Source organism: Rousettus aegyptiacus, unplaced genomic scaffold (genome assembly GCF_014176215.1).
Source record: "Rousettus aegyptiacus isolate mRouAeg1 unplaced genomic scaffold, mRouAeg1.p scaffold_m13_p_7, whole genome shotgun sequence".
In the NCBI taxonomy this organism is placed as follows: domain Eukaryota; kingdom Metazoa; phylum Chordata; class Mammalia; order Chiroptera; family Pteropodidae; genus Rousettus; species Rousettus aegyptiacus.
The window spans coordinates 40,036,221-40,047,535 of record NW_023416310.1 but is presented as its reverse complement, the minus strand read 5'-3'; the positions used below and the strand labels follow the sequence as shown (position 1 = coordinate 40,047,535).

Genomic DNA, 11,315 nt, shown 5'->3' with positions numbered 1-11,315 from the left:
ATGGAAAAGGCATTAAATTTGTGGATGAAAGACATAAACACAAAAGGTGTTCTGACTGATGGTAATGTGTTACGCCAGAAAGCATCGAACCTATACAAAGACTTCAAGCAAGGGATCCCCTACAACACTACCCAGCCATTTACTGCAAATAAGGGCAGATTCAGGAATAGGTCTGGACTAAAAAATATATAAATTACTGAAGAGGCTGCGTCTGCTGATAAAGCAGCAGCTGCCATATTTCAGCAGAGTTAAAGCTGATTAGGATTTGGTACTAGCTATGGTTTCAGGCATCCACTGGGGGTCTTGGAACATATCCCTCATGAATAAGGGTGGACTATATAATTGTAATCAATAATCAAGAACTATAATCCCAGTTAAATAACTACCAATTCACTTTTTAAAAAAGTCATGGAGCTAGGGAAGCTGGACCTGAGGGACAAGATAGAGTTCCTGCAATCCTAAAGTGTGGCCTGCAGCAGGTCAGCAGCTGTGGCAGCCTCCAAAGCTATCTACAAATTTTATTCAGAGCATATGATGTGAGGCTTAGTACATTAGTAGGGGAAGACAAATATGGAAACAAATACTATGAGGACAACGAGTAGTTTTCAGGCCATCACCGATGGGTTATTTATACCACTGAAATGAATGGCAAAAACACATTCTGTGATGTGGATGAAAGCATGGTGCCTCCTGAATGGCATTGATGGCTTCACTACATGGCTGATCCTCCAATGACAAAACCATATACTCCTAATAAGTTCATCTGGACAAACCATAAATTCAACATGAGCGGCACTCCAGAACAACATCTACCTTATTCTACTACCAGAAAGAAGATTCAGGAGTGGGTCCTACTTTCAACACCTTACAAGTAAAGACAATGAAAAATAATTTAAACATGTAAAATATGAAGCTTTTCATGTAATTGCACTTTTACTGCTTGCTATTAACTTCCTTAAAACTGTTTAAGAAAAAAAAGTTATGGAGTTTAAAATTCTTTAAAAATCCAGATATTAATTTCTACTTCCATCCTCAACTTTTCAAAGAAAGCAGTATTCTTTTATTCTCTCATTATTCTAACATAAACTACCAAGTATTTTTCATGACTTATATAAGCTTATAAAAACTTTTATTTTTAACTTTAGTAAAACGATTTTATTTAAAGTCAATATTTCCGCTCTATCACTCAACTACATAATTGTTTGAAATTGTTTTTATATAACCTCCTATTAGAAAAAAATTATGCTTTAAATTTCCTTTAAATATTTAACTATACGTTAGTCTCAAACCGTAATCCTCATGCTATAATAGTTATCTTCATTTTTCATGCTCCATTTCAACATTCACCTATACGTACATGATTTTTACCTATTTCATTAAAAAATGCATTCATAAGCAAGTAGAGCAATGTTCTCATAGGATTAACTGTTTTGTTTTAATGTAAAGTTTATCTGTACTTACATGATGAGAAATTAAGATTTAAAATAGGAAATTAAAGTTTAAAATGATGAAAAACCTTTTATATAAAAATTTTAAAAATATCCTTACCAGGTGAGTTACTCAAATAAAGTAAGAAGCCGCCAAACAATATTTAATGGCATTGTTTCACCACATAAACTATCAAAGACACCTTTTCCATGAATCCCTATGAAAGTCTGAGAGAAATATGTTTGAGATTTAAATTTAATATGGAGAATATATATCACCCAGTCAAGAAGCACAGCATTCATCCTATATAAAATAATTTATCCATTGAGCTTTTTATGCTGAACTGCAGCCATATTTCTGTCAGTTCAAGTGATGATCTATATATGTGGGATTAATCTGACAAAGACAGTGAAGCTTAATCCTTCAGTATATCATAATCTATTCTGTATGCTAAGAGGATTTCAAATTTTAAAACTATACTGGATGCAATGCTAGAAATGTACACAGAACAAGAATTATTTTCCTAAAATATTAGGTTTTAATGTCTATATAATATGAATGGACTTATTTTAATGACAAAATGTCTAAAAATGTCTATGTAACATTATAAACTTTTTATTTATAAATGTCAAGTTAATGTCATATTTAATTTTTAGGATGTCTTCATTTGATGACATTTGATAAAAAATAAATCTTAAATACAGAGATTCATTTGGGAGGGTCTAGCTAGAAGTCAACTTGTTCTCATTTGTGATCACTTAATGAAGTTCCATTATCAAGAGAGATGTGCTCACATAATTCACGAGTGAAAGACACTGTCAGACTAAAAATATCCCTTGCTTTACTATGTAATTAGCACATTCTATATAAAAATAAAATTATTCATGATGTATACAAGACACGCCAATAATTTCTTTGAAAACCTGCCCCACTCATAACCCTGGAAAGGACAGATCCCTTGTGCCATCTGATCCTATCCCTTCACTCCTAACCCTACCTCCAGAATGCAACTGATTGAAGCAATTTATTACTCTCTCCTGGGGATCTGGAATTAGAATGTGGACACTTAATTGTGGGAAGAGGAGCCAAAAGTCATATGGACTCTAGGTCTTAGGCTATCCTTTTGAGATGGTCATCATGACCATGTGCAAGTGAATATGTGGGCAGAATAGTCACTTTATATGAATTAGAACAGAAAACATGCAGAGAAATGTCAACAAGCCAGCCAGTTCCAGAGAGCTATTTCCTCGAAGCTGTCAACAATTAAATGAAATGCAATGCCCTTTTATATCAACTCTCCCCATCTTTTTACTTGAACCTTTTTGAATGGCTTTCTGCTTTTACAACCAAACATTCCCTGATTATAAAAATGATTCACAAGACATTTCATATAGTTTTATGAAATAATTAAGGACTTCCAAAAATATAACAGCACAAAGAAAAATTCTTTGATATTTCCTTTAAAATATCTGAGAACTGATGATTTTTCAAATGTGAGAAGCTTGAGAGAAATGGCACCATTAAATAGATATTGCCCTTTATCCCTCAACAATTTGCAGCAAGGCACTTAAGCTGTGAAACTTCCTCAGCCCGAAGACACTTTTTATTCTATTCTTACAGAATGTTAATGTCAAGATTTGAATATCTACCTATCTCTGCCATTTTAGTGTGATTTTATTTTTTTAAATCTCTTAGATTATCTCATTCTTTTATCATCTTAGCATACAACAGTCCCATAAATGGTTTTGCTTTCCACAGTTTTAGTTGCCTGTAGTCAACCTCAGTCCAAAAATATTAAACGGAAAATTCCAGAAATAAACAATTCCTAAGTTTTAAACTGCACACCATTCTGAGTAGCATGATGAAATCTTGTGCCATCTCACTCTCTACCACTTGGGGAAACACTACACAAAATCATCCTTTTGTCTAGTGTTTCCATGCTTTATACACTACCCGCCCATTAGTCACTTAGTAGCCAGTTGGGTTATCAGATCACCTACAGTAGAATCAAAGTTCTTGTGTTTAAGTAATCCTTACCTTACTTAATAATGGCCCCAAAGCACAAGATTGTTGATGCTGGCAACTCGGATATGCCAAAGAGAAGCCAAAGAGTACTTTCTTTAAGTAAAAAGGTAAGTATAGTATAGTAAGATATTTTGAGACAGAAACCACATTCACATAACTTTTATTAAAGTATATTGTTATAATTGTCTTATTTTATTATAATTGTTGTTAATCTCTTTCTGTGCCTAATTTCTAAATTAAACTCTATCACTGGTATGTATGTATAGAGTGTGGTAGTATCTGTGGTTTCAGACATTCACTGGGGGTCTTGGAACATATCCCCTGTAAATCGGGGGGGACTATTGTACTTGTTTTATCACTTACTAAATGGAACGTTGACATTTTTATCTAGAAGTGGATTTTCTATTTCTTCTTTCAGTTCTACCAGTCGTTGCATCATGTATTTTAAAGCTCTGTTAGGTACATAGATATTTAGAATGGATGAGTATTCTTGGTCCTTTATCATTGTGTAATATCTCTGGTAATTTTCCTTGCTCTGAAATTTACTCTGTATGATAGTAATATGGCCAATCTCAATATTTTATTATTGCATAGTATATCCTTTTCTATCCCTTTAACCTGCCTATATCATTACATTTAAAGTGGGTTTCTTATAGACAGTATATAACAGTCTTTTAAAAAAATTATTGAATCTGACAATTGCTGTCTTTAATTGTTGTATTTAGATCATTTATATTTAATATAAATATTGATATGTTTGGATTTAAGGCTAGTATTTTATTGTTTTCTGCTTGTTCCTTTGTTTTCATCCCTGTTTCCCCTTTCTTGCCTTCTTCTGGATTGAGTATTTCTAGAATTTCATTTTATTTAGTGTGTTTTATTAGATTTCTGTATATTTCTTTATTATAACTCTGTATATCTTTTTACTGGCTGCTCTAGGGATAACAATGAACTTATTTTTTATAAATCTTCTTAGAATCACTATTTTAACAATTCAAGTGGAATGTAAAAACATTACCATCATAGACTCCTTTACTCTCACCCTTCATGTTGTAGTTATCTCATATATTACATTGACATACATTGAAAATCCCACTTGACAGTTCTTATTTTAACTGTCTAACATACACTAGAGAACTAAAACAAATAAGACTTTTTTATTATACCGCTCAACAATTTACCATTCTAGTTATTTGCACAAATAAACAGATTTGTACGACTATACCATTGCCTATCTCAGTTTGGTTCTCAGCTCTACCCAGCCACCCTTCTTCACTTCCCAGTCAATTTCCTCCCATTCTTCGATACTTTCCTTAAATGTCCTATTCTGCTATTTTCCCCCTTAGTCTGAGCAAACATCCTTGCCTCTTATTTCACTAATAAGGGACATTAGCAAATAACTCCACATATTCTTGCTAGCACACTTAAACTGACCTATATTCATACCTATCCGTTTCCCAGGCCTGAATTAAAGGGCACTGACCAAAAGGCTGAGTACTAGTCTACAAGAAGGACTATACATCACTGGAATAAATGGAATAAAAATGATAATAAGGGACAACTTAAAGCAACTGCCTTATAACCAGGCAAATGTTCACTAGTCTGTAAACCACCAAAGGTGACGGCATTTGATAATTAAAAAAAAAAAAAAAGTTTTTTTAAAATACTTCTTACCAGCACGAACCCATCTCCATTGAATATTTTTGAAAATTGTATCTATTTCTTAGATCATACAGTGCTACTGAAGGTTACACTACAAATCCTGATCCAGATGACCAACAGGCACTTGAAACTCACAGTCAAAATCTACAGAAAATTTGAAATTAAATCATGCACTGCATGGTGCTATTTACCAGGAACAATTAATTTATTTTTTAACCTACATTTGAAACCTTTAAAATGCCTCACAGGAAGCCATAAAGTTCAGAATATAGCATAAAAAAAGTGGCTAAAGAACCAAAATATAGAAAAGTGAGAAGCATGTTGCCAACATAAAAACCAGAAAAATAACTTTAAAATATACTTTGAGCAAGACTTTCTCACTTTAACCATTTATTTAACAATATTATTGAGTACCATTTATGTGAGAAACAAGGAGAATGAAGTCCCTGCTCTTAAGAACTTAAATTATAGGAGAAGCAGACAATAAATAAATGAAGACAACATGTAATAATAACTTTAAAAAAAAATAAAAACATGATATGATACAGAAGCCTGGGCTGAAGAGGCTGCTAATATAGACTAAAAGTAAAGGAAGGCCACACTGAGGTGCAAAAGGCCTAAAGGAGAAAAGAAACAGAAAGAAACTTAACTGGGTAGTGAACACACAATGCAATATACATATGGAATACTATTCAACTGTACACTTTAAACCTAATTAACCAATGTCACCCCAATAAATTTAATTTTAAAAAATAGGATCATACTAGATATAAAAAAAGAAACCAAATGCGAAGTCACGACAGAGGACATAGAATTATCTAAGCAGAAAGAATAGCAAGTCCCAAAAACAGAAATAAGCTTAGCTTTTGAAGAACAGGAGGGGAATAAATCATAGGAGGTGATGGCAGAAAGACAGCAGTCAGATCAAGCAAGGTTTTATGGAACACTCAATCCTTAATGAGTATGAATAAATTCTATCTAGTTGTAAGGAACAGGAAAACAATAAATTGTTTACGATATGTAAGTTAAAATGTTAAGCTATGTTCTGTGTGTCTGGTAAATCTTGTATTGTGAGCATAATGAGGTATGTACTTTTTTTTTACTACAAAGTCAATATCTTCCTACCCTCAATAAAATAAATATTGAACAAATCTTTGAAGGGATGTCTGCTTAGATTTTGATTTCTACTTTCCTACTGTCATGAATAGGAATCACTTCTGAGATCTGGAGCTAATCTCTACTCACCAGAGTCTCTGACAGCTCATGTGCACACCATGTAAAAGAAAAATGCCTCTTCTAGGTACACAATCCCTGCACCAGGGCATAAATGTAGCCTGCAAAGTTCAAGATTTCAGCCCCCTCTCACCCTCTTGGCCCAACCTGCATCCTTATGCATAGCCATTTAAGATGGCCCAACCAACACCTCCTTAGAAGTCATACTTCATCAATTAACTCCTCTCTTCTGTAACTTCAACTGTCTCCTCAAAAGCAAAGGATATATATGTCAGAAACTGTTTAAAGTTATGCCTTTCCCCTCAAAAAGTGTTGAGCATTATTGTATATCTACCATTATATACTGCCAAAGCATGACAGAGTGCTAAGGCTTTGAATGTTCTGTTAACTTTAAAATACGTAAAGTTATAGTAGTTCAAAAGTTCTCATCTCCTTATCAGAAACCACTTATCTTTATTTGGGTAGCTTTGAAACCATGTATACACCTAATTATTTGTAATCCACACCCTACTTTGTATGGGTGTCAGTTGTATCACAGTTTGAGAATGAATTTTTGGATCATCTATAATTCCAACTACCATGTATCTGAATTCTGGCATTACAACTTATTATCCTGCCAAAAATAATGATACAAAAACTGGCAGAGATACTGATTTGTCTGTCAAGAAATCTTTTAAAAATAATATAACATTTTTAAATCTCCTAGTCAGCACTTAAAACTTTCAAATGTTTCTAAGTACGATATATTCCTTGACAGACTATAATTTAGTAATAGCAAATGGCTAATTTTTATTATGCCTTCACAATAGGTAAGCTAAGAAAAATATTAAGAATACATTTAACAGTCTTAACATTAAAATCTACATATAAAATGTATTTTTAGTAAATTTTAATATTGTTTTGATAACACACATATGTGACAGTTATTCAAACTTTTTGCTTTCCCCTACAATCGCCGATCTAAAAAAATACCTGCAGATTATAGGAACCTGTAACAATTTTCAACAAATTAAACACTTTGACTTTGGTCATGCTTTGAGACTATCTGAAGTAACCCTGTAGCAGAGAGAATTTACACTTCAAAAAATAAGCTTTCAGATAAAAATCTTAGCTCTTTTATTCTGAACAAAGTATTTTACTCAGCTCTTCTTCAGTCATTTGTACAACAAACTGACCCTTCTCATGCATCACTGATTTGGGTTCTCCCATATCCCACAAATAAATAAGGAACCCTCAATTAAAAAACGCTTCTTTCTTTTAATAATAGTAGTAAACATAGTCCAACTTTGGAAAAAATAAATATTACCTATAATATTTAATAATAATCCCACTACCCTAAAAACAAATAGCTTTCCCTTTTTAAGGATCCAATCGCTTTACATAAAAGGTCATTTATATAAAAAACAAGTACCTTAAGAGGGAAGATTTTTTTAAAATGCATTGAGCTGTGTAGCCAAAAAGGAAGTCACATTCAAATATAAGTCAGAAAATTGGTTCAGCAGATCTTAGATGGAAAGATAAAAATAGAGTAAAATTCCAGAATATGACTGACTTGCTTTAGCAGTGATTTAATTATATTTTTAAACAAATCATAAGCTGCAATGTTAACAGTTTTAACAATATTCAACTTCATCAAAAATCTTTCAGATAATGTACAAATGAAATTATGTTGTCTCCCTATCATTGCATTTTGCTTCAACAAAATAATCTAGGGGAAGGGGCCGAGAACAGGAATTAGTGCTAAAATAAGGCTACCTATTTGTTGACTGTAGAAGCTAGATAATAGGTACATAAGGGTTCACTATATTTTTACATTTTAGTTTATCCAAAACTACTCAAAATGAAAAGCTACCAAAAAATCTAAAATATACAAACCGAATCAGAAAAAAAGGTCAAAGTTTATCTCATATATGTTAATTTAAGAATTACCATCTTGAAATCAATATCAAAAAATGAACTGACTCTACTGTCACTCAGCTATCTAGCCACTATTTACCAGGGCCACTGTCTGATGATAACACATTGAGTGATTCTTTAAACTACTTACTGTATATGTCATAAAACCACTGTAGAAATGAGAAAGAGCCCATTCATTCATTCACTCAAAAAATATTAAGCACTTATTCTGTTAGCTCTGTTCTAAGCACAGGGGTTAGTTGCATCAGTAAATAAAAGACAGAAATCCCTATGGAGTTTACATTCTAATGGGGAGAGAGTAGACAGATAAAAAATAAAATAAATTATGCAGTATCTTGGAAAGTGGCAAGTTCTATGAGAAAAAAACAGCAAGGTAAGAGATTATCTAGGTAGGGAATGTGTCAATTTTATGAAGGGTGATTAGGGTCAGCCTCATTGAGAAGATAAATTTGAGCAAAGACTTGAAGCAGAAAAGAACATGAGACCTGTGGATATCTAACTAATGTTCTGGAATGCAGAACGGCCAATGCAATGGGCCTGAGCAGAGACATGTCTTATATATCTAAAAAATCCCAGCATGACTGCTATGGTACAGAGCATAACGATAAAGAAGAAAAATAGCAAAAGGAATGGTTAGAGAGACAGTAAGGGAAAGAGGCAGGAATAGGGATCAAGTACAGCTTTCTTAGCCACTGTAAAAACTAGCTTTATCATGAGAGAAAAAGGATGCCAAAAGAAAGGTTTTAAGAAAAGTAGTACATTTAGCCCTTTTCTGATCTGCTTTGACTCTGGGGTTAGTCCAGCAGTGACTCAAAAGGTTGCTTTCTTATTATCACCCATCATCTGATTGACAGTCAACTCCCTGTTAAATGATGGCTGTTACTCAGGTTAATTCTTAGAAGATCTCTCTTCACCTTTTAGTCACTAACAATTCCCTACTTAGGAATGGGACGCAGTGTCACCTCCACAAGATGACATATCCAGTTAGAAAAAAATTGTTTCTTCTTTTAACAAAAATAATTTCCAATAAGACTGCTTTTTAGATTATGCAAAATTAACTGGTTTGGTATCAGACTGACCATGATTAAAATCTAAGCACACAAGTACTTAGTAGTTGAATGATCTTGAACAAGTTATGTAACTTCTCAGTCTCAATTCATACTATTTGTAAAAGGAGAATAAATACACATAAACTTATAGGAAGAATAAGTAAATTAAAAGAATCTATCCCAGCGCCAAGATCATAATGAGCACTTTAAAAAGGGTAAGATCCACTAGTTTGCTGCACTGAGTTCTCTCCCATGTTGCCCTGCATCCTTGGGAAGTCAGTTCTCAAAAGTCAAGCATCTAGGGACACCTAAGAGAGGAAAAAAAAATTTTTATGAAGAGTTGGACTAGCTTTAAGTGAGGATGATTTACTGTTTACACTGTTAATAATTGAAGCTGCTTGTGGAACAGCACTTTAATAAAATATCTGGGTTCTGGGCTGCCTGACCTTCTGCTGAGAACCATTTCTAGGATTAGAGCTGCTCTTCCCAGAGAAAGTGGTCTCCTCCCCATCCCATGGGGCCCATGGTGTGATGCTAGGTTTATATATTCTATACAAATGAACTTGTCCTTTCCTTTTAAATTACATTAATGTGGATTAAACCAATGCTATAAACAAAAAGAGAAAAAGATACCTACATATTAAAAGGACTACTTATATAAATATGTATGTATTTTTTAATACGATGATTTCATTTTGGAGAGAGCTTTGAGATTAAGTTTCCCAAGACAGGTGGCTTTCTAGACATAGTATGAATATGGCTGATATAAACATATCTTTCAATTACAATTCTCAAAAAGTAAACAACAATAAAAACACAAAAAGACTCCCAAAACTCAAGTTTATTAGTTTATTGGAATTTTCTCTATAGGAGAAGGAAAAAAATATAAAATTTGTCCCTTCTTTTATTTGGAATTATTTACATATCAATATTGAAAGAAATATCCTAAAATCATTTTACTATCTTTTAGTTGCCAGCCCTTGAATTTTACCAATATGCAGGAATTTTTATAGTAACTAGCATTTGCTTCTTGTTCCTTACTTTGTAACTTAGTTAACCTGGGAGAAAATACACAGATTGCATGACAAATGAATGTTCTTGTATTTGCCTTTATAAGTGATAAATGATACCTTTGATCTTCTTTCCCTCTTTTTCACTGAAATTTATCATTCAAATTTTATATGTAGCAACTAAATATCACTAGTCTGCCATTCATTTCGTAAATCGGCAAATGAAACAGAATCCTACTGGCTCTCAAGTGGAGGAATTTGGTGCATGAGGGAAGGGCAAAGACTGCTTTTCAGGGAATGTTTCATCAAAATTCCTAGGTGCCTCTGTATCATCATAAACTGTCCACTCTGACTGACCACTTGTCCCTCTTGTCCAAGGGAAGATAAGAAAATTACTGACTTGGTGTGGGAGATGGGGTTCTGGGTTATCTGGCCTGATGGGATATCATGCCAGGTCTTTACCTCCTGTGCTGGTCCTAACCAGAGTCAGTGTTTTAGAAGATTCCTTCAACTACCTGGACATTTTCCTGTTAGTCACACTATTTCTTTTTGGACTCGATTTGCCTTAAGAAAGCAAAGATGCCTAACCCTTTCATAAGAGAAGCAATGAGTCATTTAATTAAACTTGTTTGCATTTTGTTTTCTGTCTGGAACATCTTCCCTCAAAATAGGTAGTACTCCCTGACAAATGCATTTAGCTTAAGTCAAATCTCGCATTCCCTTTGCAAGTCCTGTGTCATTAATATTTGGTAGAGTTGCCTACTTTGCTGTACTAAGGGAGACAAGCTGTGACTTTCCTGAACCCAGCAGAAAGAAGCCTGAGACCAACAGTCTCAAGTGTTCATACAATGGTTTACCAGCATTTGATCTTAGTGAACTTTAGTTTTTTCTTATTATTGGTACTGTAGCTCATATGTCACTAATGGTCAAAGTGTGACAATAGCAAAGAGGTTTTCTCTACTTAGAAAAGGCAGTATTGCTATACTTACAT

General features: G+C 33.5%; 1 pseudogene; it reads left to right on the top strand.

The window, feature by feature from the left end:
• On the top strand, window positions 1–3,531 carry LOC107519873 (annotated as a pseudogene).
• The last annotated feature ends 7,784 nt before the right edge of the window (window positions 3,532–11,315 follow it).